The following is a 27,996-nucleotide window of genomic DNA, read 5'->3' on the forward strand; positions in this document are numbered from 1 at the left end:
ATGTTGTTGATAATTCATCATGGATTAATTAAAACTTAATCCCTTGGTATTTTAATTCTTTGACCTATTAAGAATCCTAATCCCATAATGATCCTGCTTAGGGCAAGCATTAAAAGTATAAACAAATACAATCATAGGTTCTATTAGTCTATACCGAAATCAAACAAAACCTAACAATTATTCATATCAAAATCATATACTAATATTTTTATTGTCATGCATAACTCAAGTATCCCTTTATGATTCATCAATTCACAAAAGAATTTAGAATGAAACGCATAGGAAACAGAGCTTCCTATGTAATGGGAAAAAAAAAAGATTTTCTTTATTAACTGAAATAGCAAAAATGGAAACAACATCCTAGGATTTTTTTTTCACAAGAAGGAGAAATCCTATGTAACATATAACAATTTGATATGAGATTCAAACAGCCATAACTCAACAACGGACAAATACTTCATACAGTTCTCCTTGCAAATTATGAGTATATCTTAAATTAATCTACTTTGAAGCAGCAAGACTTTCATAGCGAGCTTTGAAGAAGGCAAAGAGTAGTTCTCTAGGAGGCAGGGATTCCTTAACAACAGGGTGGTTGATAAATTCTTGGCTCCATTTGTAGAGCTTAGGAAATTTCTCACTGGTGAATAACTGCAGCCCTGCTGCTTCTTGAATTATAGGGATCCAAAAGGCTATGAAGACAGCAGTAATATCCACAAAGCCAAACTGCTCACCACCAAAGAACTTGTCCTTGAGCTCATCCTCAAGAAACTGCAGAGCCTCGTATGATTCTTCAACACCCTTCTCACGCTCTTTCTCATCAAGGGAAGCAGCTTTCCATGCAGCAGCCAAGCACTGATTTCACAAATTAAAATGCTTATTAGTGATCATGTTAGAAGTTAGAACTAATAGAATTCCGATTGAGTTAATTATATATATAAAAAAAATATCATTTTTTTTTAAAAGAAATTTTATGGTAAATTTTATTGTCACTTCGTAATATATGTATCACTGAATTACAAGTTATTTATCTAGAGATTCTGCTGCCAACTATCAGATTTGCGTACAACAGAATTCCTTTTTTTTAAAAACGACTACCAAATCCCGATAATAATCCATGTAATTTATAGATCACAATAATAATATAAGGTATAGTTTATAAATGAAATTGATTAATCATTCATATGATTTTAAACAATGTTTATTAGAGGTATAATTTATGAATGAAATTATTTCAAACTTTTTGGTAGATAGTTAATGGTTCATTTTTTTCTGCACTAGATTACCTACATTAAATTTAAAATAACGTCATTTTAAAGCGAAAATTAAGTTATTTTTGTAATTATTATTTATTTCAAAGTTATAATAGTATTTATCATTATAAATTTTTAATCTTTAAACTCAATATCGTTTTGGGAATTAATTTAAAAAACTTATCTACATTTATGGTAAAAATATTTTATTTATTTATTTTTATCTTTACTCTCCAATATCATTAGCTGATAATTTCAATTATTTTCATAATTTTTTTCTTCTATTAATATTCTGATTTAACAGTAATAGAAAATGGTAAGTAAGAATAAACAGGAAAAAAAAAAGTAGAAAAAAATAATATATCCCTAATTATCGAGGTCTCAAATTTTCTCTGAGATTTCATGTTTAGAAGGAAAATAAAGAACAAGAAAAAAAGGAGACTGGAGTTACCTTGTCATCTATGAACTTGGACCAGAAACGAGCCAAGGCTTTCTGGTAAGGCTCAGCAGGCAAGATGGGGTTGTCTTTCCATGTCTCATCAATGTACTCAATAATCACGAGGGACTCTGATATGGGCTTCTCATTGTGAACGAGCACAGGAACTTTCTTGTAAACTGGGTTGTATTTGAGGAGAAGATCCCTCTTGTTGTCCAACTTTCCTTCCAGAAATTTGTATTCAACTCCCTTCAAATTAAGAGCAATCTGCACTCTGCACGTAAATGGGCTTCCCACAATTCCCAAAAGCTTCACCTCTTCCTGATTTGTTGCCATTGAACGACTTCAATTCTTTACTCAAACAACTAGCAAGTTAGTTACTTGTTTGTGATCTGTGATTGATGCCTATGGTCATCTCCTTTTATAGAGCCATGATTACTAGTCAACATATACGAGATCAATTAGATCAATTAGAAAGCTATATTATTATATGGATAGAGGTTGGAAGAAAAAAAAGGTAAATGATGCCGCGTATTAATCCCATTTAATACCTTAATAAATTGATTAACTCATATGGTTGCAAGAGATTGCGCACAAGAAGGGTCTAGAAAAGAATTAAAAATCCTTACTTGTTACACATTACTTATCAAGAAGATTCCAACTGTTAAAATGGCGAAACATGACGCAAGAGATTACGTAAGCGGTTGGTGAGAATCTTGAGATCCACGTATAATTAATGCCATTGAATAATATTACAAATCAATCATATAATTAAAAACATATAAAATAATTTATTTGCATAAACTGATAAATTAAATCAATTAACAACATATATTTTTATTTGATATTAAAATTATGGGTTCACTTTTTATACCGTTAATACAGATAACTTATTTATATTGAGCCCAAAACAACATCGTTTTGAGAGGAAATCAAGGTATTTTTATAATTATAATTTATTTCAGGATTATAATAGTCTTTTTCTTTATAATTTTTTAAGTTTTCAACTCAAAATAACGTCATTTTGGGAGCATATATAGATAACTTATCTGTATTCACGGTAGAAACATTAAACACAGAATTATACACATTTTTATATTATGTGAGGATTTATTCCTTATTAATCGATTGGGAAAAGTGTTTGTCATTTTAAATGACATAAAGTTATGTCATTTTAAGAGAGAGATACAGAATAAATTTTTTTATTTAAATTTTAAATTAAAAAAAATCACTCATTTTCTCTCTCCCATGATTTTCATTTTCTGTGTCTATCTCTTTCTTAAAATGAAATCACTTACGTCATTTAAAATGACAACCATCACACCCTAATTGATTTAACCTATAGAAGTAAATTTGTGCAATAATTTTTTTGCCAGTGCACCTACAACTTTTTAGATAAAATGAATTGATTTGTTATAAGGGTAATGATTTTCTTATGCTGTTGAAGAAAGCTTACCTCATGTCATAGACTCTTCGAAATTTGAGCCATCAATTTTTTATTTTTTTTTTCTTTTTTATAGTGCAGGACCCACCTGAAAATGTATCTGTAGAAGATACTCTTATCTTCAATGACATAAGAAAAGACAATCCCTTGTTACAATGCAATAACGGTTGCAGGATGACGACGAACGCAATGCTTCGCGGTGAATTCTTGAAATTTCTAAGTGGTTAGCAATTTCAACCTAGTGGCTTCTTGAAGAGCAAGGAGAGAGTCAACGCTTTGTATGAAGAAACCAAAAGAGTAACTCCCACAAAATTATAAATATTATTAATATATTGTTTAAATATTAGTAGTTCTATTGTTAAGAAATGGGTCTACATTATCAGTACAAAACTTTATTTGATAATACAAATATTAAAATGAAATTTTTTTTAAAATATTTTAAAAACATTTCTCTTCTCGAGAAATTGCTCAACCACAAATCAAATGATTCTTCAACGTCCTTTTTGTTGGGCTTTTTTTTCTTAATGCTACCAAGGTCCAATGTTGGTGAGTGGGCTCAATAAATTTGGGGCTCAAGAAAGACAATAAACTTGAGGCTTAAGAAATTCTAATCCCTACTTTTGGTATTCTAGAACTTTTTCTCCTCGCTTATATAAGCATTAGTTGAGGGTTGGAGGAGAGGTTAGCTTGTGAGACACTTTTGAGATAGTTTTGAGAGCACTTTTAGGGAGAAGCTTGAGTGATTAGACCTCCTTAGAAAAGTTTGAGAGAATACCACCCTTGTAGGTAACATTTTAGTGTACCACCATTGTAGGTAAGGTTTGAGCGTACCACCAATTTAGGTGAGGTTTGAGTGTACAACCATTATTGATAAAGTTTGATATTTTATAACCCATTATTTTCATAGTGGAAATTTGATTATGAACTAGTGTCCCGTGGATTTTTACTTTTTCACATTAGATAAGGTTTTCTCACGTTAAAATCTACTTGTGTTCATTTTTTCTCTCTCTCCTTCGCGATTTTAGTTTCTGTTGTGCATAAGACGACTTGGTGAATTCAGGCTAACCTCACCGATTGTGCCGAGCTCCGAGCTCGACATTTGACTTTCGCAAAGGCTTATTAACTGAGATTGAAAAACCGAGTTCGTCCTAACAATGGTGTCAAAGCCTGGGTTTGACGGGCTCTGAAGGAGACGAGATGGAGACCAGTGGAATTTTACATGATGAAGGCATGCTCAAGTTGACTGCGGGAAACTTTACTTATTGGATATTGATGATGGAATACCACCTGTACTGCAAAGACTTGTATGAGCCCATCGTCATTGAAAAGAGGCCTGAAGGCAAAACGGAGAAAGAATGGGAAATCCTAAATAGAAAGGCAATGGCCATGATCACAAAATACATCGACAAAAGCCTCGTTGAGCACGTGTCCGAGTTCACGAACGCGTACGAGTTATGGATGAAGCTGGAGTCCATGATTCAGAAGAAGACTCCTAGGAACAAAGCACACTTGGTTCGCTGACTTGTGAAACTAGAGTACAAGGACAACATGAACATGATTGAGCACCTCAACATCTACAAAGGTATTGTGAATCAGCTGTCTAAAGCCGAGATGAAGATTGATGACGAGATGCAAGCGTTGCTGCTGCTGAGCTCGCTGCCAAAAAGCTAAGATACTCTGGTAGTGACATTGAGTAACTTGACTCTAGAAGAAAAATTGAAGATGGATACCGTGATAGACAGCCTCCTGAATGAGGAATCCAAGAGAAGGGAACGAGATGTAACCAGTACATCTGAGGCAAATGTTGCCGAGAATGGAAAAAGGTCTGACGCCGGAAGAGTCGGGGTCTAGACGGGCGTGATAAGACCAGAGGCCGGACTGCAGGACTCTACAAAAAAAAATGAGAAGAACGACACTATGGAGCCAGATCAAACTATGCCGAAGAAAAAAGAAGATAAGAGCACCACTGCGGTGACTACCAACTCAGATGTCGAGATATCTCTACTCGGTGAAGATAATTTTTTGAATGTCGCATATGATGACTGCACCTGGATTGTTGACTTCACCTGGATTGTTGACTTCAGTGCCTCCTTTCACGTCACTCCACACAAAGATTTTTTCTCTTCTTACAGAGGTGATGGTTTTGGAGTCATGAAGATGGAAAATCAGGTGACAGTAAGATTGTTGGTGTCAGTGATGTGACCCTAACCATGCATGTCGGGTGCCAATTTATGCTGAAGGATGTAAGACATGTTTCTGACATTCGACTGAACCAAATCTCGATTGGCAAGCTTTATGACACCATGTTAGTGAACTACTTTGGTAGTGGTAGATGAAAATTGGCAAGGGAAACTTGGTGGTGGCTTAAGGTAAGAAAGAAGGCTCTTCGTACGTGATGTAAGGAAAAATTAATGGTGGAGAAGCCAACTCTGTCAGAGGTGGACTTAGCATGAAGTTGTAGCAAAAATGCCTCGGCCACATTAGCGAGAAAGGGCTCCAAATCCTAAATAATAAAAGACTTATGACCGGGTTAAAAGGGCAAGTGCTTGAGAGCTGCAGGCACTGCCTAACTGGAAAGGAGCACCAAGTTTCTTTTATGAGACCGGATCAACCCAGACGACAGAGGTACATTCTTGACCTCGTCCAAACCGACGTATGATCCATGTCAGAAAAATCCCTTGGAGAAGCTCAAAACTTTGTTTCTTTTATTTATGATCATTTCCGCCAAGTGTGGATATATTTGTTGAAAACTAAAAATCAAGTTCTTCAAGCCTTTAAAGAATTTCATGCGATGGTGGAAAGGGAGACTAGCAAGAAGCTGAAAGTGGTCTGATCTGACAATGTTGGTGAGTATTGCGGCCCTTTCGATGCATACTGTAGAGCGGTCAGGATCCGACTTGAGAAGACGCCCCTAAAGATTCCTCAGTTGAACGGACTTGTTGAAATGATGAATAGGACTATTGAAGAGAAAGTCCAAAGTATGTTATCCAATGCTGGAATTCCAAAGTCTTTCTTGGGTTAGGCCGTCAGGAATGTTGTTGACTTAATCAACCTCTCACCATCGCGACCACTTGAAGGAGAAATTCCAGAGGAAGTCTGGACAGGTCAGAAAGCGGCTTATGATCAGTTGAAAGTAATTGGATGTCGAGCTTTCGTGCATATCCCTAAAGACGAAAGGCGAAGCTTGATGCAAAGACGAAGGAATGCATTTCCTCGGGAATGGTACAAGAAGTTTGAATCCTTTATGACTGATCACAAGTTTGTAAAGATTGAGGCCGACCATTGTGTATTTGTGAAGAGATATGAGGCCGGAGATTTTCTGATTTTGTTGTTATATGTTGACAACATGTTGATTCTAGGGCAAGACAAAATGAAGAAAGCCTCCTGAAGAAGGCGTTGAGTTTGTCCTTCGCAGTAAAGGACCTCGGCCCTGCAAAGAATCAAGATAATTCAAGACCGACCTACTACTGTGGTTGAGTTAAGAAAAATACATTGAGAAGATTTTGAAGAGATTTAGCATGGACAAAGCCAAGACGGTAAGCATCCCCTTAGGCGGACACATAAAGCTGAACCAGAAGCAGTGTTCAAGATTCGATGAAGACAAAGATGAGATGTTGAAGATCCCGTACCAATTTGTCGTTGGAAGTTTGATATATGCAATGGTTTGTCCAAGACCTGACCTGGCGTATGCTGTTGGAATGTAAGTGATGTGCCTCTGGCATATGTAGTTTTCCAAGCTAAAAATGTTAAGGATTAAGTCATAAAAGAGCAGTTTATATACATATTCGCTTATTATATTGACTTTTTCATTTCAATGATATTTCTCACCTATTTGTCATGTTTATATAGGGAGAAAGAAGGAGAAAACGAAATTTTTAAAGACGGTTGGCACGAATCTGCACGAGAATTGGTCTTGAGCTGCATCAGATTTTTCTGGGTCATTCTCCAGAGAAATGATGCGGTTTGGCGCCAGATGGGTTGCTGGGCCATCTTTCAGGGATGTGGCGCGATCCCGTGCCAGTTTGCGTGAAAAACTATGTGTTCTAAAAGGGGCGAATTTGGAAGAAACGAATAAAGGATATAAAAAGGAAGCTGCGAGGGTTTATTGTAAGACACTTTTCGACGAAAGAGAAGAAAACAAGGATTTCAGAAGGAGGAGAGGAGTGGAGGATTGTTCTTTGTCTTCTTTTCGTAATTACATTCTTCATTTTTATTTTTATCTTTTATAATTTTATGTCAGCTATGACAATGGTTGGCTAGTACTCTTTATTGTAGTTAGGGTCACAAACCCTATATGAACCCTTGTTACAACGTATTGGTTTATAATTACTCTTTTATATATTTATATTTATCTCTACTCAGTGCGTAATTTCTATCTTCTTTGTTAGAATTGATCAATCTAATAGTTGATGATAGTTTGAGGGTAAGAACCCTAGATAGGAATATTGGGGTTTTTTATCTTGAAAGGGAGTAGGATAACAATTTGTATGCGTGCTAGGAATAGACGTATATAACGTTGCAGATGTTTAATTTATCGTGCTCATTGCTTAATTTCATGAGAAACATCGCAAGGAATTGGGGTTAAAGGGTTAACCTTGCAAGGGATTGAAGGTTAACTATTTAATAATTTTTAGATGATAAATTATCTGAGTATTTATTTAAATGAATATTTTAAATCAATCCAGAGTAAAAGGTGGGATCATATGGTGAGTACACTCGAGCTACAATGCCTTATCATATTTTATAAAATCAATCTCTGTTTTATTTTTCACAACAAAAATTCCAGAAATATGTTTTTATCTTCTTACTATTACTCAAATCCACAATATTTTTGAACTCTTACCGTCTTAAAAGGAACGATATTTGATATTTGATCACAATCCCTGTGGAGTCGATACTTTTCTTATCACTGTATTACTTGTGCGATCGGTATACTTGCCGGGTAACATCAAGTTTTTGGCGCCGTTGCCGGGGATTGCGTTTCTTTTATCATGTAATCTTGATCTTTAAGATTGGATTTTGTGAATATTTTTATGTTTATTTTATTTTTATTTGAAAAGTGCTATTAATCTCTTTCTTGAGTTGTATGCGAGGTAAAACTGCAGAATTTCTGTTTGATCCTGAGATTACAAAGACCGAAAGGAGGAATAGAAAACTCGCTCAGAAAAAGCTTGAATTCAAAGAGTTTGGTACTCTATCTTAAGAGACACAGGAGATACCAATTGAAGTACCAATCATGGCAGCAAACAACGATGAAGGAAATCCACTCATGGATATTATTCTTACTCCATCATTCAATAGGCCGAATTCAAGCATTGTTCATCCGGTAATTGGTAACAATAATTGGGAGCTAAAGTCTTCCACTATTCAATTGGTGGAGAGAGCCCAGTTTGAAGGAGAGGAGAATGAAGATCCTCACAGATTCATAGATAGATTTCTTATGGTCTGTGACACAACCAAACATCCTCAGATGTCCAATGATGCAATTCGGTTGCGATTGTTCCCTTTTGCTGTTAAGAGAAAGGCTCTTAGTTGGTTGGAAAGGCAGCCTGCACGTAGCATTCCTACATGGGATAATTCGTCTCAAAAGTTCTTTGCTGAGTTCTTCTCTATGGAGAGATATAATCAGATGGTGAATGATATTACCAATTTCACCCAGTTAGAGGGTGAAATTATGTGTGGAGCTTGGAACAGATTCAAGGATTTAATGAGGAGGTGTCCTCATTATAACTTGACTGTTGGCAATCAAGTGAGAATATTCTTCAACGGGTGTAAACCTGACATTCGGATGGTGTTGAATGGTGCCGCGGGTGGTACTATCAAATCCTTGAGAGCAAATGAGACTCTTGAGCTGATTGAGAGAATGGCCGCCAATGAAAATGAAGGGTTGTCATCTAAGCCTAAGAGAGGTATTCTTCAGCTGGAAGGTAATGATGTTGTGTTGGCTGAAAATAAGCTATTATCTAAGCAAATGGAAAATATGACTTCGAGGCTTGATAAGATGCAACTTTCTGGTGTTCAGGCTAAAGCTGTTGCGGTTGTGTGTGAATGCTATCATGACAATCATGAGTCTAATGAATGTCCTTCTTTGCTGTCTTCTGATCCTCCTCAACAAATGCAGGTGAATGGCATTTGGTATGATCAAAGACCTCCGCCGCAAAATATTTCAAGAAATCAGAATTTTCCTTCTATAAGTAATAATTTTCAGAGGAGGGTGCAGGGAACTGGTCTTGATTTCAAGTCTAACAACTATTTGCAGCCCCCACCAATCCATTCTAAGGAACCTTCTGATTTGGAGAAGTTAGTTGGACAAATGGCTCAACATTCTAATGCTTTCATGGAGGAGACTAGAGCCAATACAAAAAACACAAATACATCTATCAGAAATTTAGAGAATCAAATTGGCTAACTGGCTAAGCAAATTGTTGATAGAACTCCAGGCACTTTTCCTAGTAACACAGTTACTAATCCAAATGAAGATTGTTTGGCCATTACAACTAGAAGTGGCAAGGTACTTCCATCTCCTGAAGTTGAGAAGACACTTGATGAGGCAGGTGAGCCTGAAAAAGAAATTGAAAAACCTGCTGAAGTAGTGAAGCCCGCTGAAAAAGAAAAGGAAAAAGAAAAGAATGTAACTGCTGAAAAGAAGCATGAATTGAGTCCTGATTATGGGAGAGCTATGGCACCCTATCCAGAAAGATTCAAGCAGGATGCTCAGAAGCAACAATATGCCAGGTTCCTTGATATTTTCAAAAAGCTTCACATTAATATTCCATTTGCTGAAGCCTTGGCTAATATGCCCAATTATGCCAAGTTTATGAAGGACCTCTTATCAAGAAAACAAAAGTTGCAGGAATGTCAGACGGTAACACTCACTGAGAAGTGTAGTGCCATAATACAAAAGAAGTTTCCTCCCAAGCTTCGTGATCCTGAAAGTTTCAACATTCCTATTGAAATTGGTAACACTAAAATTGGCCGGGCAATATGCGATCTTGGGGCTAGCATTAATTTGATGCCTCTTTGTATTTGTAAATCCTTGGGGATCACTGAGTTGAAACCTACTTTGGTATCTCTTCAACTTACTGATAGATCTATAAGGAAGCCTAGTGGTATTATTGAAGATGTCCTTGAGAAAGTGGACAAATTCACATTTCCAGCAGATTTTGTGGTGTTGGACATGGAAGAGGAAACTAAAATGCCTCTTTTGCTGGGTAGACCTTTCTTGGCTACTGCTCGGGCTATGATTGATGTTGAACAAGGGAAGCTCGAGTTAAGAATGAATGATGAGACTATCACCATCAATGTCTTTGATTCTATGAGACAAGCTTATGATAAAGGTGATTGTTTCAGACTTGATATTTTAGAATAATAGGTGAAAGAAGAGAAATCTTCAAGTTAGGACCTTGATGAAGAACTTGAGGCACGTGATATTGTTCCTGTTAAGGAAGAAAAGAGTGTTGCGTTTGAGGTTCTTGAGAAGAAGGATTCTGACAAAGAAGATGGTGCCTATAACACCTCGCAATTATAAATTAAGTATTAAAATATTAAATGAGTAATTGAGTGAAGGATTAGTGAAAATCCTGAAGATTAGGCCAAAATACAAATAAAGGACAAAACGGTAATTAGCCAACACGCAACCCTAGGAAGATAAAAATTGAGTAGAAGGTCTCAGATGGTAAAAATAACCCTGGAAATGGATTCAGAACGAAAAGTTGAGTGGATAGGAAAGTTTCAGAAAAATCAGTAAATAGTATTTTACTGGGTCAAAATACTGTCGTACGATTGCACCGTAAAACGTGTCGATTGAGTTTTGAGCTCTAGGTTTCAAATATAAGTTATAAATGGTTTATAGAACTAGGAAATATGATTTCTGATAAAATTTGATGGAATTAAGTTAGTTTGGGGAAGCGTGCCAACGGCGCGCGCAACAACTTAAAACAGCATTTTCTCTGAACGACCGGAAAACTCCGGATTCATCTGATTAAGTCTAATTAAAGGATAATAGTTAATGTTAAAAATTAGAGTTTCTAAATAGTTTTTGAATTTGAGGACGTTTAGCGGAATCAGAGAAAAAATTCAAGTTAATTTGAAATCGTGTGAGGTAGCGGTGGGGCCCACCTTACTTAAAATCATTTAAGCCACCTAAGCTCCACACTATTCACCATCTTCTCTCTCTTCCCCCTTGCTCCAACGATAGCCCCCCTCCCTTTGGACTCCATTTTTGTTTGATTTTTTCTTCCTCTCATAACTTCATCAATTCTTAGCCGAATCGGACGATTCTTGTCTTGAAATTCGATGGAAATCATCATCCGAACCCATTCCACCGATTAGTTTCCCTTGAAACCCTCTCTATTGTGAGAAAAGAGACATTTACAGCCACGAAATTCTTAGGATTTTTGTGATTTTGGGGGTTGATTTCTTGAGTCATTGCTTGTGGAGTTCTAGGAGGAGTCGTGTGAGGTAATTGTGGGTCAGTTCCAACACCTCTAATGGTTTGATTTGATGATTTATTTTCATGAACCCTAAAGGGGATTTTGTTGATTGATGCGTTTAGAGAGCTCAATTGGAAAAAGTTTGTACATGAAAGTGTCTTAGAATAACGTATATTAGCTATAAATGCAATGAAAATTTTTGGTGAAAAATATGATTTTGTAACTTAGAATATTTTTGAGGTGTCATGACTTGGATTTTGGAAAATGTGTTAAGATGTTATTGGTGAGTTGTGGGATGATTATGTGTTGATATAAAGGTATTGTGTGAGGTGTGGAAGGGTTGAAAATTGAAGGAAATCCCTTGGTATAACATAGGTCACAATTCGGCAATTTAGAGAGTTTTAGGAATTTAATGTTGTTTGTGTTGATTGGATGATATTTCAAGTGTTGAATGGTATTAAAATGGGTTGTGTGGTGGTTGGAAAGTGGAAGAATCAATGAAAAATAATAAATGGTATTTAGGGTCATAAAGGAACCTAGAGTGAATTATTAAGCAAAATGATGCTTAAAAGACGTAAAACGGAAAAACGGCACTTGAATTAGCCTCGTAGCAACCTAAGGATATATAATAAAATGAGAAAGAAAATTTAGAAAAATAAAATTGGAATTATGTCGTGTTTGACCGAACCTACCTAGTGTGGGTGTGGAAATTCGACGTTTTTCGCGTTTTGGTAGAATTGTCGTGTACTGATGATTCGTACATGGATATTGTAGGTTACCGTACATCGATTTAAACCCTGAACCGTGAGTCGGTGGATTGCCTTTGGTCCTGGACCAAGTGGATTGAGGTAAGTGGTTGGATCAATGCATGTATAATTGTAAATTGACATGTGTTGTATGAGTTTTTGAGTAATTGGGAATGTCCTCTGTGTAGGCATTCTGTTGAATAACGAGTTTGGAAAATAAGCTGCTGTGGAGCTAAGTGGAGTAACATATTGAGGTAACCTCTTGGTACTGGGGCTTGTTCCCCTTGTGTGTTCCACCATACCCGTTGAGGGTGACGGTAGGAAATGTATATGAGTAGTGTAGAATAACATGAGCATGCATGTAGTATTTATAAGGGTACTTATGTACTGAGTCTCTGGCCAGTAGACAGTGTAGCCTTCGGGCAGTTTCGGACTTTCACTGGATAGGTCTCCGAGAGGGAGTTTCAGTTGACCTAGGGTCGTGGTGTGTCAATTGGGTAGGAGCACACTAGGAAGTCTCGGGTGTATATGGATAGGAGGGGTACCTTGGTTGTGGTTCTTGGAACACGCCTTGGATGAGACTTGTAGGCTTATATGCCGAGGACATTGCGTGGTATTGGTAGCTACCATTCCAGCTTCGTCGTATTTTATATCCCGATATTCCCCAGTTTCTCTAAATCCCTTGCTATATCCTGTTTTGAAAGTGGTTGTTTTATATTACTTATATGCATCAAAGTGAGCCATTGGAAAGAGTTTTCTCCGGAACCTCTGGGTTACTGAGATATATCCGTATATCTCACCTCGTCTTGGGGGCTTTATTTCAGGAGGTAGCAGTGGCATTGGAGCGGCGGGCAAGAAGCCCGTAGGATGAGTGTTGGAAGACCTTTTCATATTTTGCATTTTGATGGCCATTTGGCCTAGGCTAGACTTAGGGCATGAACATTCCATATGTATGTAGGATGAGTTCATAGCCATATTTGTTCATGTTATTTTGCCTAAGTCTAGTAGTTTATGTCATTTAAGTTTATGTTTTAAGTTGTAAATTAAAATTGTGAATTTGTGAGTTGTAATTTAAAGTTTGAAGTTGTAAGTTGTAATATGTAAGTTAAATGTTGTAATTGTACAATGGATGCATGATGTACTATGATGGAAGGGATTTAGGTCTATTTTAGGTTCATGATTACTTGTATGTTGAGAAATTGCATAACAATGGATTTTGGTGATTGAAACAAGTTAAGGATTACAAAGTTAACTATATTGTGTAATAACTATAAACTGAGTTGGGTTGTAAGTGTTCCAAGGCATTATTGGTCCTTTTGTGTGCCACCCATTGGATTATTAGGTATATTTGAGGTACTAGAGAGCTTATGCAAATTTGGGGATTTTAGGAAAAACAAAGGAAACTCTGGCGAATTTTCTGTAGAATTGGCAGATTTTAGACGAACTTCGGGAGAGCATATCTCCCTCCACAGAGGTCCGATAGGGACGTTCCATATGCAATTTTGAAGCTTGAGATGTCCCCTACATTGTATCAAAATATGAGAATATTATGGGTTGCACGCCCTGTAAAAGCCTGTGAACATGGACTGTCCAGAACACTCTTATGCAGGGGCTGTTTCTGGCAGTTTTTGGGAATTTTATTCCCGCTTCATTTCTCAGTTAAATTAAGCGTATCATATATCAAATTGAAGGTTGAGGTGTCTAGTTTGTGGTGTAAAGTTTTGAGAGCAATTGGATGAGTATATTTTCTGAAGTAATTTATGGAGTGAGGGATGTTTAGAGCTGTTTTGGGGTTGGTTGGCAGTTTTGCTTGTCCAACTTCAAACGGCGATAGCCAGAGCTAACGAGCTCCGAACAAGGCGTATGATAGCTTCTTAGAAAGGTAATTAAGTAATAAAAAAGATAACTAGAGAGAAAGGTCTGGTTTAGTAGGATATGTTCACAGAAAAATAATTAGTGAACCACGATCGAATAGGTAAAAGCGTAAGATTGAGAAATTGGCTAAGTGGGTTTATGGGGACCCCTTAGTGACTTATAATAAGTAAAGTAAGATATAAAAAATAGTTAAAATACATATTCCGCAAGAGTTTACAGTTATGGTCACAACTTTTAATTATTACGCTTTTGTTGTTTTAAATGCTCGCGTAATAATCAGAAAAAGTTTATTCGCATTTTTATAAACGAATTGCTGTGATTGTAACTGCGCTTAATATCATAATTAATGTTAACAATACCGGTGTACAACGAGCTGTTACAGTGCCCCAAAAGTAGAGTTAAAGGAGCTGCCTGAAACTCTTAAATGCATCTTCTAGGGTGATGAGGAGACTTACAATGTCATCATTAATAAGGGGTTGTCTTCTGAGCAGGAAAGGAGGTAGATAGAAGTTCTGAAGGAACACAAGACCGCCATAGCGTGGTCCATTTCTGATTTGAAGGGTATAGATCCTTCTTTTTATACCCACAAAATTCTCATGGAGGATGATGTCAAACCTGTGAGGCAACCTCAAAGGAGGCTTAATCCTACAATGAAGGAGGTGGTGAGATAGGAAGTGGTGAAACTTCTTGATGCTGGTATGATTTACCCGATTTCAGATACTGGTTGGGTAAGTCCAGTGTAGACTATTTCGAAGAAGGGAGGCGTCACTGCGGTCCACAACGAAAAAATAAACTAATTCTGACCAGAATTATTACTGATTGGAGGATATGTGTGGATTACTGGAGTTTGAATGCTGCAAAAAGGAGGACCTGCGAGAGAGACACCGAGACTCTGTCTCTCAAAAAAATAGTACTTGAAAGAGGTAACCGTCAGGCTCGTGACGTTAAACAAGCGCTCATTGGGAGGCAACCCAATGTAGAGTTTATTTTTTTATTTTATTTTCTAGTCAGTTATTTTTTTTCTTAGAACCTCTTGCTATGTTGACTATCTGGCTTAAAATGCTGAGTTGTATGCTAAAATGCATTGACATATTGTTTTTTGAATTTGATTCCAACTGTTGCTTTGTTCTATTTTATCTTTGAGATAAAGTTGGAATCAAATCTGGGAATGGTGGTGTGCTATATACTTCCGGTTTGATTAATTATGATCTAATTGCCCTATTGTCATATTCTGTGCATTGGAAAATTTTTCTAGTTTTCAGGGTTCACAAGCTGGAAAGTCTAAGAAAAAAACTGGCGGCACCAAAAAAGGGCTAAGACTTCTGCTTATGCGTCTTTTGATGATTTCCGATTTGTTTCTGCGAAGGCCCAAGAAACCACCAGTTCCTCCATTTGTTGAGTCATCTCATGCTGCTGAGGGAGATGACATGGAGGATTGATTATATCTCCTTACTATTGGAGATTTATTGTATATATTTTTAGTTTACTTTTGTCTTTTGCTGTTTTTAGTGGTGACCTTTAGGTTGATGTTAAGGTCACTTAGACTATATTTTGGGTTGTATATGTCCTCATACTCTGATATTGTGCTGCTCTTACTATTATCCATCCTATGCTGTTTGTTCCATTGTGCAGCTGTGATAAGTCTTGGGTTTAGTTATTGTTGGGGACAACAATTTTCTAAATCTGGGAATGGGGAAGTATTGTCATGCAGAATAGTTGCAGGAGTGGAAATGCACTTTATATCAGGGGAGATATTCTAACCCGTTTTTGTTTTTTGTTTTTCTTAGTATTTGTTATTTTTCTTAGTATTTTGATTGGTCTTGGAAAATATTTTATGAGCAAGTCCCAGGTTTATATATGCTTTCCCTAGTTAATTTGACTGATTTCATCATAGAAAGCATGTATTGTATGAACTTCTGGCATGATATTGCATAGGCATGGGTAGAATTCATGATTGCTCGTTTGTCTAAATTTTATGCTTGAATGATTAATGATGCCTGATGTTTCTTTTGAGAGTCTAGCTTGATACCATAGCTGGTGAGGTATTGTGCTTAAACACTTATTTTTATTCTTGAGAGACCTCATTGTGATAGCACTCTAGAACTTGCTCTGTTTCTTTGTGTTACATGCATTGATTGAAATGATTAAGGCAATTTTATTCTTGTTAGCCATGGCTAAATTGCCTACCTGTTTGATTTTTCCATTGTTCACCCCTATGAGCCTTAGCTTATTTGTTCATAATTCCTGCTGATTGTTTAGCCATATTCCTATTGTCTTACCTTTGCTGAGATTGAAATGCTTGACAAGAAAAAAAATCAATTGAGGTAAGCTCCAGAGGTAAGCTCTACTGAAGCCAAGTAATATCTCTATCTCTAATATATATATATCAAGATAGAGAAAAAGTGTATATAGCAATGTGAAAAAGGGTGAAAAATAAAAGGGATGGATCTCTGATCTTAAAGAATAGTGGAGCTTAAATGTGTTTGAGATTTGATTGTTTTGCAAATGTATATCAGTGTTTCAATCTCAACTTATAATTTTAGCTACTTCCCATAAATTCCTACCCCTAAGCCAGGCCAAGTAACATCCATGTGAAGTCCTTTTGATCAATTGTGCATGTATTAATGTTCCTCATTTTTAGAAACTTCAGAATATGATCAAGCTTATAGTAGTGCTATTGCTGTAGTGGATTGAGTGATTGTTATTCCCTCAAACACTTGAGTGTTGAGTGTTATATGTTATCTTGGTGAGGGGTGTTAAAGTTAGATTCTGACATTTTCATGAGCATAGAAGGCATTGTTAGGAGTTCTTTGCATTGATTCAGTCATGCTTAACATAGTGATCTATTGAATATCTGTGTGATGTTGTGCTAGATTATTATTTTGGTTTTTCTATGTTTGGATCTTGTCTGTTGCTGAGGACGACAACATTTAAATCTGGGAATGATTTGATGTTCCTCTGTATATGTAGTTTTCCAAGTTAAAAATGTTAAGGATCAAGTCATAAAAGAGCAGTTTATATCCATTTCAATGATATTTCTCTCCTATTTGTCATGTTTATATAGGGAGAAAGAAGGAGAAAACGAAATTTTAAAAGACGATTGGCGCGAGTCTGCACGAGAATTGGTCCTGAGCTACATCAGATTTTTCTGGGTCATTCTCTAGAGAAATGGTGCGGTTTGGCGCCAGATAGGTTGTTGGGTCATCTTCCAGGGATGTGGCGCGGTTCTGCGACACAGTGGCGTGATCCCACGCCAGTTTGCGAGATAAACACTGTGTTCTGAAAGGGGAAAAATTGGAAGAAACGAATGATGGATATAAAAAGGAAGCTGCGAGGGTTTATTGGAGGACACTTTTCGACGACAGAGAAGAAAACAAGGATTTCAGAAAGAGGAGAGGAACGGAGGATTGTTCTTAGTCTTCTTTTCGTAATTACATTCTTCATCTTTATTTTTATAATTTTATGTCAGCAATGTCAATGGTTGACTAGTACTCTTTATTGTAGTTAGGGTCACAAACCCTATGTGAACCCTTGTTACAACGGATTGGTTTATAATTACTCTTTTATATATTTATATTTATCTCTACTCTGTGCGTAATTTCTATCTTCTTTGTTAGAATTGATCAATCTAATAGTTGATGATAGTTTGAGGGTAAGAACCCTAGATAGGAATATTGAGGTTTTTGATCTTGAAAGGGAGTAGGATAACAATTTGTATGCGTGCTAGGAATAGACGTATATAACATTGCAGATGTTTAATTTATCGTGCTCATTGCTTAATTTCATGAGAAACATCGCAAGGAATTGGGGTTTCAATTGGGGTTAAAGGGTTAACCTTGCAAGGGATTGAAGGTTGACTATTTAATAATTTTTAGATGATAAATTATCTGAGTATTTATTTAAATGAGTATTTTAAATCAATCGAGAGTAAAAGGTGGGATCATATGGTGAGTGCACTCTAGCTACAATGCATTCTCATATTTTATAAAATTAATCTCTGTTTTATTTTTCACAACAAAAATTCCAAAAATACATTTTTATCTTCTTATTATTACTCAAATCCACAATATTTTTGAACTCTTCCCGTCTTAAAAGGAACGATTATTTGATATTTGATCACAATTCTTGTGGAGACGATACTTTTCTTATCACTGTATTACTTGTGCGATGGGTATACTTGCCGGGTAGCATCAGTAAGCCGGTATTTGTCAAACCCCAACAAAGAACACTGGGAAGCAGTGAAATGAATTTTCAAGTATCTCAGAAGGAAGACAAATTTGTGCCTCCAATTTGGAGCAGGTAAAGCTGAGTTATAAGGTTATATTGATGCTGATTTATGGGGAGATGCTGACTCGAGGAAGTCAACGACGAGATATTTGATGACATTTGCAGAAGGAGCTATCTCCTATCAATCTAAATTAAAGAAGTGTGTGGCACTTTTGACGACCGAAGTCAAGTGTAACATCCTCGTCTCAAGCTGGTTCATTAACGTAAATATGGTACTAAAGTGTAGCATAATTAAACTTGCATAAGCGGAAGATTACTTTAAACTTTACTTTTCATCTTGCTCTAATTCTACGAGTTAACTTTTTCGGCCGACGTATTACATAGCATAATATTTTCCGAAATAATTCAATTGTACTATCCCACCTTAATACAAAAATTCTAACAGCGATATGTATACAGGGATAATACAGTGCATACATATCCAGTGGCTAACACATGCCTCTACCAAAAATACATCATATATAAAGTATGGCTCCGTGCCAACAAGAATAAATTCAAAGCTAACATCTGAGATATACAAATACGAGGCTATATAGCATGCCTCTTAAAAGAATGGATACAACCGCAAAAATGCATGATCACACATCATGTCTCAAAATAAACTATATGATCATCCCTATATATAATATGCCAACTAATCAAAATATGACCATCTAATAACCGGCAACTGCTCCACTATCCCTGCAGCACCTCCTTGGCTCGAGAGGGATCTCCCATTGTCTGCACACCTAAAATCATGTCCCCAAGAAGGTGAGATAACAAATCTCAGTAAGCTCAGGGTTTATAGAGTATTCCTCATCCCTAAGCCCACTTCCTGCAAGAAGGGTTAGATATAAAGCATAACATATACAATCATATAATCAGAGCATATAATATCATATCAAACATAAATGACTTCCAAAAGCTTAGGTCCTCCAGTGGATTGGTCAACATATGATTATGACTCCCAAAATCTTAGACCCTCTAGTGGTATAATCACAGCATGTATGCAGTGACCTCTAGGAGCTTAGTTCGTCTAGTGGAATAGTCAACGCACATTCGTTAAATGGCCATCAACCACAACACACATCAAAACATCTTATCATACATATCTATATGAGTGCACCTATACCAAATATTAGACGTACAATCATACAGTTATACAACCATAGTTTCACTTGACCATGGCGGAACATACAAATAGAGGCATAATCCTTAAATAGGGAGCTTACCTTTTCAAGCTTACCTATAATTACAAGAAGCTAGATACTCCCTTCTGATGCTTGATCCAAAGACCCGAAATCTCTAGACACAATCCTAGAAGAGGAATCAATCTCAAACATTCAATACACAAATCACATGCCAATTAAATGCCAAACAAAAAGTCATTACTACTTTATTTCAAGACTTAACATATAAGACCATTAACACATACTTTACAACACTTATTTAATATAGCTACGTGGTTCCCATAACCATCAAAGCACAATTTTAGGATTTCACATCTTTCCAACCATGAGTTACCTTCGGTTATTTGAAAACTTGGAATGAACTACATGTCTATAAATTATCACCTTTTAATATGTTATTATATACTTCCTAATATTTCCAACAAGGTATTGTACACCTCAATCAGAGTTGTGTAACTCAAGATACGCTTCCTGCAAGACATTGATTCAAATCTGTCAACTCACTATGAACACGGTACCAAATATCCCTCACGGTTTTTGACATTCTAGGAGTTCTGCAAATAAAATATATCTCACATTTTAATATATTGTAGTAGACACCTAGACCTTTATTTGAGGTATCATAAGCCTAATCTGAGTAAGAATAGAGAGAGATATTAATTTCTTATATAGGAAGATAGAGAGTAAACTGCATTTCGCAGTTTTGGGCAGTCTGCACTCGAACCAGCTCTGGGATTGATCTACTGCCTAGATTGGTCTCATATTTTAGAAAAATAAAGAGGACATCCTAAGTTTTAAAATGAGGGCTCACAAGACTAATTTGTCCAAGAATTGAGGGAGATATCGCTCTCCAAAGTCAGAGGTAAACATCGCCACATTTTCAGAAATTTTGGTAACATGTCTTTGTTTCTACAATTTATGTTCATTTAATGGCTCTTATACAATTCGTGTCTTATTGCTTTGGCATTCCATGACTGCCAATTCAATAGAAAATTAATCCATACCACATATAATGCCTAACATATCTCATAACCATAATTAAATCACCCAAGTCATAATTTTTTTACATAAAAGGCCTAGAAGGCTAAAAATCAAGTATTTTTCATCAATTTTCAATCTAATGTACATGGCTCAACATTCTAATTCAATTCCATAACACATAAACAAGCTTAGGACAATTTCAACATGGATTTAAAACAACAAACCCTCAAAAGTGTCATGATGGCCGAAAATCGGGGGAGGGGGGATTTCTTGAAAATTTCTAACTTCCAATCCAAATTACATGCATTTTTCAACTCTTTAATTACATAGGAAGATAACCCCTCAAAATGAAACCATATAGACATACATTTATATATTCCCCAAAACCCTAAAATCATGAACAACTTCAAATTCATGAACTCAAGTATTCAAAGTTCAAACCACAGGATTAGAGTTACTCACCACCAATAAGCTCCTAAACCACCAAGCCTTCAATCAAGAAAAATCACTTCTCATTCTTGATGAATAGTGGCAGCCATAAACTTGGAGAAGAAGCTCTTCACACAATGGTTCCCAAAGAGAAATGTGTTATAGGTTTTCTTCCTATTGACCTAAGGAACATTTTTCATGTTGAGACTTTTTGGATTTGATGAGTGTAAATGGATGAAAATAGAAGAAGAAAGAAAAGCAATTCCTAGCCCTTAAACTACATGAAGTTGTCGGCCAATCACGAAAAAGGGAAAAAGAAGATGTAATTTGAATGTCTCTTTCTCTCTCCTACTTTGTCACTTAAGAGGGAATATAAGATAATTGTCTTTTACCTGCTTAATTTACACTACTTAACACTTATAACTTAACAAATATAACATTTTTAGTCCTAAAATGACTTGTTTGGTATAAATTGAATTTTCTCATTTTTGAGTTGTATCGGTAAATTACACAACAATATATTTTACCCGATAAAAATCACTATTCATAATTTTTTTTTATCAAAAAGTGTCAAAATGTTCTGAATCACATAATTAACTCAATTTTACCTTTCATATCATTAAAATAAATCCTTAATTAGCCATTTAGAATGTTAGGGTTGTTACTTACATAGCCGCGACTGAGGAAAGAAAAGAAATGTTGTGGATGGAGAAGTTTCTCTCTGAACTCGGCCAAGAACAATACAAGTAGAGATATGACAACCAAAGTGGAATTCAACTTGGAAAGAACTCGACCTATCACACGTACACTAAACACATCGATGTGAGGTATCACTGCATCCAAGATGTGATGGAAGATGAAGAGCTCGAACTCGTCAAAGTGCACACCGACCTGAATTGGTCTAACATGGTGACGAAGCCGGTACCAGCAAGGAAATGTGAAACCTGTTGTGAAGGTGTCGAGTTGCTGTTGATGCCAATGCATTGAAGTCGGAATGGGGAGAATTGGTGGGTTTTTCCTCCTTAATGCTTCCAAGGCCAATGTTGGTGAGTGGGGCTCAAGAAACTTGGGGCTTAAGAAACCTTAATCCCCACTTTTGACATTCTATAACTTTCTCTTCTCCTCTATGTAAGCATTAGTTGAGGGTTGGAGAAGAGGTTAGCTTGTGAGACACTTTTAAGATTATTTTGAGAGCACCTCTAAGAAGAAACTTAAGTGATTAGACCTCCTTAGGGAAGTTTGGGAGAAAACAACCATTGTAGGTGAGATTTGAGTGTACCACCATTTTTTGTGAAGTTTGATCTCTTGTAGTTCATTATTTTCATAGTGGAAGTTTTATTCTGGACTAGTGTCCTGTGAGTTTTTACTTCTTCACATTGGAGAAAAATTTTCCACGTTAAAATATGTTTGTGTTCATTTTCTTTCTCTCTCTCTCTCTCCTTCAGCAATTTTTGTTTCTGCTACACATAGGCCGACCTGGTGAGTTCAGGCCGACCTTTATGATTATGCTGAGCTCCGAGCTTGATGTTTGACTTCCGCAAAAGCTTCTTAATGGAGATTGAGGGACCGAATTCGTTCCAACACTTTTTTCAACTCACTTTGTATCTACATTCCACATGCCAAGTTGTTTTTATATTGGTGCCTATTTTGATAAGAAAAGCAATGTTGCTCAACAGCTTGTGCATGCACCACGTATATCAAATGTAACTCATCAGCACAAAGTGACTATATATTAACTATGACAATAGCTGGTAGTTAGTTTGTTTCTAGGATTGCTAATTACAGTTTAATACTCTATATTAACTACGATTCAATCAAAAATCAATTATAATCCTTCCATCCGTGTTTCAAACAAGGCTCAAGCTTTAACTCTTAAGATTGGCCATTCAGGTAACATTTCTGCCTAATGGATAATGGACACTGTAGCATCAAGCCACATTACTCAAGAAACTTTCCTTTTATCCAATACCTATGTTCTTGCCCAACAGAAACTGACTATTAGCCAATCATTCTGGTTCTATACATTTTTCCTAAGATTTGATCATAAATAATGTTTTGTTTGTTCCTGAATTCAAAGTAAATTTACTTTTCCATTTTCCAATTACTTCGTGAAAATTGCACTTATGTTGTTTGACATTACTCAAATTGCCTTATTAAACAGAATCCTTCCAAAAGGACGATTGGTACTGCCAGCGGATAAATGCAGTGTACATCATGCAGCCAACAACAACTACATCCTCTCACAATGTCAACACCAACTCCTCTGCAATTCAGATTAGGCCATAATTCACATTCTATCGTTATTACATTTTAATAAAAAATATTCAGGTTTTCCTCTTATGCAGTTAGTCTATTTATTTATGTAATCCTCTCATTAAAATGGGGTTTTGGCTAATTGATTAAAGTAACCAAATTTTGATTTTTTTTTTTTTATCAAAGATCATTGTGTGGGCCACGTTAGAAACTTCATATTTACATGTGACATGATCCCATTCTTCCGCCCCATCATTACTGGAGTAAATAGGGCAGAGCACGTGCTCAAATGTGACACTATAATTGCGTCGATAATTGGAAACAAGCACATCAAAACTAGCAAGACTGTTATCTGTTTCATGACTTTCACCATGTCTATTCCATGGGACTCTAACCAGCAAGTAGACTAATCGGAATCTTCATATTTAGAGTAAAAAAAAAAGCATCCACCATTAGACAAAACTATAACGACATCATATTTCATATCTATATTTCACTTTCCCCTATTATCCCATTTGCGCTCAATCATTCTTGAAAGGAATGCAATTTTGTCTGTTTAATAAAAGAAATCTCAAAACAACCATTCACCTTTCACTAGTGCAACATGATTCCTTCCATGTTTAGAAAATACTCTCGTTTGCCTCTCTTTTTAAATTTAGAGCACTTTATTGATGAACACATATGTTGTATCGACACCGAACACGATACGATATGACTAGGGGTGTTTGCAGTCTGGACTGGATCGATTTTGGAAGCAAAAATCATATGATTCAATCCCTTCAGTTTGGATTTTTTTAAATCCGATCCGATCTAATCCAATTTTTTCGGTTTGGATTGAATCAGCTTTTCGATTTTATGAAAAGCCTAAAATTTGTTTGATGATTATTGTGCAAATAACATATCTTTTGTATGCATTGGCTTTGTAATGTTTTTTTTTTTTTGAAATACAGAAACATCATTAAACAATAATCTAATTTTTTTTTGAGCAATAAGATATGAAGCTCTACATAGATGAAATTTTACTGATGGGATGTGGCTAGATTTTTTTCTTAGATTTAGTTGATGGGTTAATGGGTCTTGCGTTTAGAATTTTTTGGGCTATGATTGGGGAAAGACCCAAGTAGGTAGAGATAAATTAGTATATTGGATCGTATTGGATTGGATCAGTTTTCACCAACCCAATCGAAAATTGATCCTATCCAACTAAAATTTGGGATTTTTTTCGGTTCTCGTTTTTTCGATTTTCGATTTATGGGGTTATCGATTTTTCGGTTTGGTAACCGCAGTTTGAATCGGTTTGGATCGATTAATAAACACTCCTAGATACGACGTTCCAACATGTTAATTTTTAAAAATATTAGATTTCGACTCGTTAGGACATGTTTTGATATTAAATGATATTTTTAATTTATGTAGTGTATATTATATTTAATATTCAATAATTTAACAAAAAAATAAAGATAAACTTATAATACCCATCAGTATGGGTGAAACTGGACCGGGCCGGCCTACAGGGGCCTATGGCCCGGCCTACATCAGGCAAGATCTAACCTAGTATATTTTGTATAATAGGCTGGGCTTGGGCCTTAAAAAAGCCTGTTTAACAAAATGGTCGTAGGCCCACTTTCAAAAAGTCGGGCCTATAAGCCCACAGGCCAGCCTATATTGTACTATTTATTTTAAATAAAATAAAATAGAGTAAGTATGTCTTGAAGAAAAAACAAAAGATATAAATTTAATCAATTGTAATTATTTATAACTTAATTATATTCGATTATATTTTAATAGAAATATTATTTTATTTCTTATATAGGAGGAACCAACATCTCAACATGTTAGATTATATATATGAATATATTAAAAGATTTTTGGGAGAGTTATACTTACTACAAGCATCATGTTTTGTTTGTTGAATTCATGTAGGTATTTTAATTTACATAGTATGGATTTGTTTATTGGATCTGATGAAATATATGTTATTTAGTTTGAGCATTTTGCTTTCGAAAATGACTTAAGCTAAGTGCATATTGTATGAGTTTTGTTATAATTCATGATTCTGTTTGGACGTTGAAATTATGATTTTTGGTGTAGCAATTGAATTTGAGGACTTTGTAAAGTTGATTCATGGTTCTGCTTGGAAGTTAAAAATTAACAGGCTAACGGGTCAAGCCATGCCATTTGTTTTTTTATAAACGGGCCAAACCAGGCTAACAGTTAGACTCATACTAGGCTTGGGCCAGGCCAAATTGAAATTTTTTTACGTAGGCTTGAACTTTTCGGAGCAAAGCTTGGCCCAGCCTAGCCCACTTTCACACCTACCCATCAGTTTTGCAAGGAAACATAAAATATCACAAATATTTATATTAAACTCAAAAAAAATGATAATCGTATTCCAACGGTAAAACACCGCACACCCATCAGTATGTTTGTGCGATTGGTATGGATAAAAACCACCGCACAAACATCATGACCGGTAAATTAAGAAACCTGACTCATCCTTACCAATCGCTCTATCTTGATCCACACATTAACTTATAACTCCACCTATCTGTGCTGAAGCTAAAGCTAGAAGCTACTTATAAGCTAAAGCTAAAAAAAAGAGCTTAAAAAAATAAGCTAAAAGCTGTTTGGAAATTAAATAAAAGTTTTAGCTTAAAAATTACTTAAAAACACATATTTCAAGAAAATTATCTCTTTCTATCTTTATCACTCTTTATTTTAAAAAAAAGCACACAATTCAAGAAAAACAGATAAGAGCTTAAAAAAAAGCTCCTCCTAGGAGCTTTTAATTTTCAACTTTTTTCTTCATTATAAAAAAAAGAGTTTTTCGTTATAAGAGCTTTTCCCAAAACCTGTTTGGCCTAGCTTATGCTTATAAGTAGCTTGTAGCTTAAACAAAAGAGGATCCAAACAGGCACATATTGTAATACAAAATTTATACGATGGAAAACGATTTTCTTTATTAACTGAAATAGCAAAATTAGAAACAAGATCCTAGGATTTTTTTCTCACATGGAGAGATCCTAGGTTACATGTATTAATTTAAAATTAAATTTGAACACCAATAATTCAACAACGGACAAGTGGTTCATACAGTTTTCCTTACAAATTGAAAATATCACTTAAATTAATCTATTTTAAAGCAGCAAAGCTTTCATAGCGAGCTTTGAAGAAGGCAGAGAGTGGTTCTCTAGGAGGCAGGGATTCCTTAACAACTGGGTGGTTGATAAATTCTTGGCTCCATTTGTAGAGTTTCGGAAATTTCTCACTGGTGAACAACTGCAACCCTGCTACTTCTTGAACAATAGGGGTCCAAAAAGCTACGAAGACAGCAGTAATATCCACAATTCCAATCTCCTCACCACCAAAGAACTTGTCCTTTAGCTCATCCTCAAGAAACTGCAGAGCCTCACATAATTCTTCAGCACCCTTCTCACGCTCTTTCTCATCAAAGGTGAAAAAAGCCTTCCATGCAGCAGCCAAGCACTGATTTCACCATTAAAAGTACTTATTAGTAATTAGTGTCAGAAGTTAGAACAAACCGATTTCGGAATGACTTGATAATATAAAAATAAATCAAATTGTTTTAAAAGAAACTTTAGGGTAACCTTTTTTTTCATCTTATTTTATGGTAAATTTTTATGGTGACCTCGGAGGATAAGTATCACTCAATTACAAGCTAATTATCTAGAGATTCTACTGCCAACTGTCAGATTTGCATATTAAAGAATTCTTATGTTCAAAAAATGTTTACCGAATCCCCGATAAGAATCTGTCAAGTGTACTCAACCGATCATTGATATGCTCCCCCTCACTACTAAGATCTAAAGTATTTAATCTCCCTCCTAACCAAACATCTAATTAGCTCAAGCCTAACCCGGTTTTGATATTACGAGAGGGACAACAATCAATGGGCTAACGTTACACCCACTGTAACAAGTGAATCGGACATCATATCTCAACTTAAAACCTTAATTGGGTTTATGGGACCCCCACTTATATACACTTCACTTAGTCCATTACCAACTAATATGGAAGTCAGCTTGAATACTCCAACAGATTCCATATAACTCAAAGATCACAGCAATAATATAAGGTATAGTTTATAAATGAAATTCAGTAATAATTGATATGATTTTAAACAAATGTTGATAAGAGGTATAATTTATGGAATGAAATGAATTCAAACTTTTTCAGGGTTGATAGTCAACTACTGAGATTTGAGTTCTCAAACTTACTCTGAGATTTCACGTTTAGAAGAAAAATAGAAGAATGGAGTTACCTTGTCATCTACGAACTTGGACCAGAAACGAGCCAACGCTCTTTGGCAAGGTTCAGCAGGTAAGATGGGGTTTTCTTTCCATGTCTCATCAATGTATTCAAGAATCACAAGGGACTCTGATATGGGCTTCTCATTATGAACAAGCACAGGAACTTTCTTGTAAACTGGGTTGGATTTGAGTAGCAGATCACTCTTGTTGTTTAACTTTTCTTCCAGATATTTGTATTCAACTCCCTTCAAATTAAGAGCAATCTGCACCCTGCATACAAATGGGCTATCCACGGCTCCCAAAAGCTTCACATCTTCCTGAAATGTTGCCATTGAACTCCTTCAATTCTTTACTCAAACAACTAGTAAGTTACTTGTTTTCTTGACTGATTGATTCCTAAGGTCGTCTACTTTTATAGAGCTA

The 27,996-nt window shown here is 35.8% G+C and overlaps 1 non-coding gene and 1 pseudogene across 1 annotated transcript; both read right to left on the reverse strand.

The window, feature by feature from the left end:
• Window positions 1-307: 307 nt before the first annotated feature.
• Window positions 308-27,996, reverse strand: LOC133310026 (probable glutathione S-transferase; annotated as a pseudogene).
• On the reverse strand, window positions 8,758-8,863 carry LOC133310032 (small nucleolar RNA R71). The gene has a single exon (XR_009751390.1). It is a non-coding gene; the product is annotated as a small nucleolar RNA R71 (small nucleolar RNA).

This window comes from Gastrolobium bilobum, unplaced genomic scaffold (genome assembly GCF_033153095.1).
Source record: "Gastrolobium bilobum isolate Gb01-03AN ecotype WA unplaced genomic scaffold, APGP_CSIRO_Gbil_v1 utg1099, whole genome shotgun sequence".
Lineage (NCBI taxonomy): Eukaryota > Viridiplantae > Streptophyta > Magnoliopsida > Fabales > Fabaceae > Gastrolobium > Gastrolobium bilobum.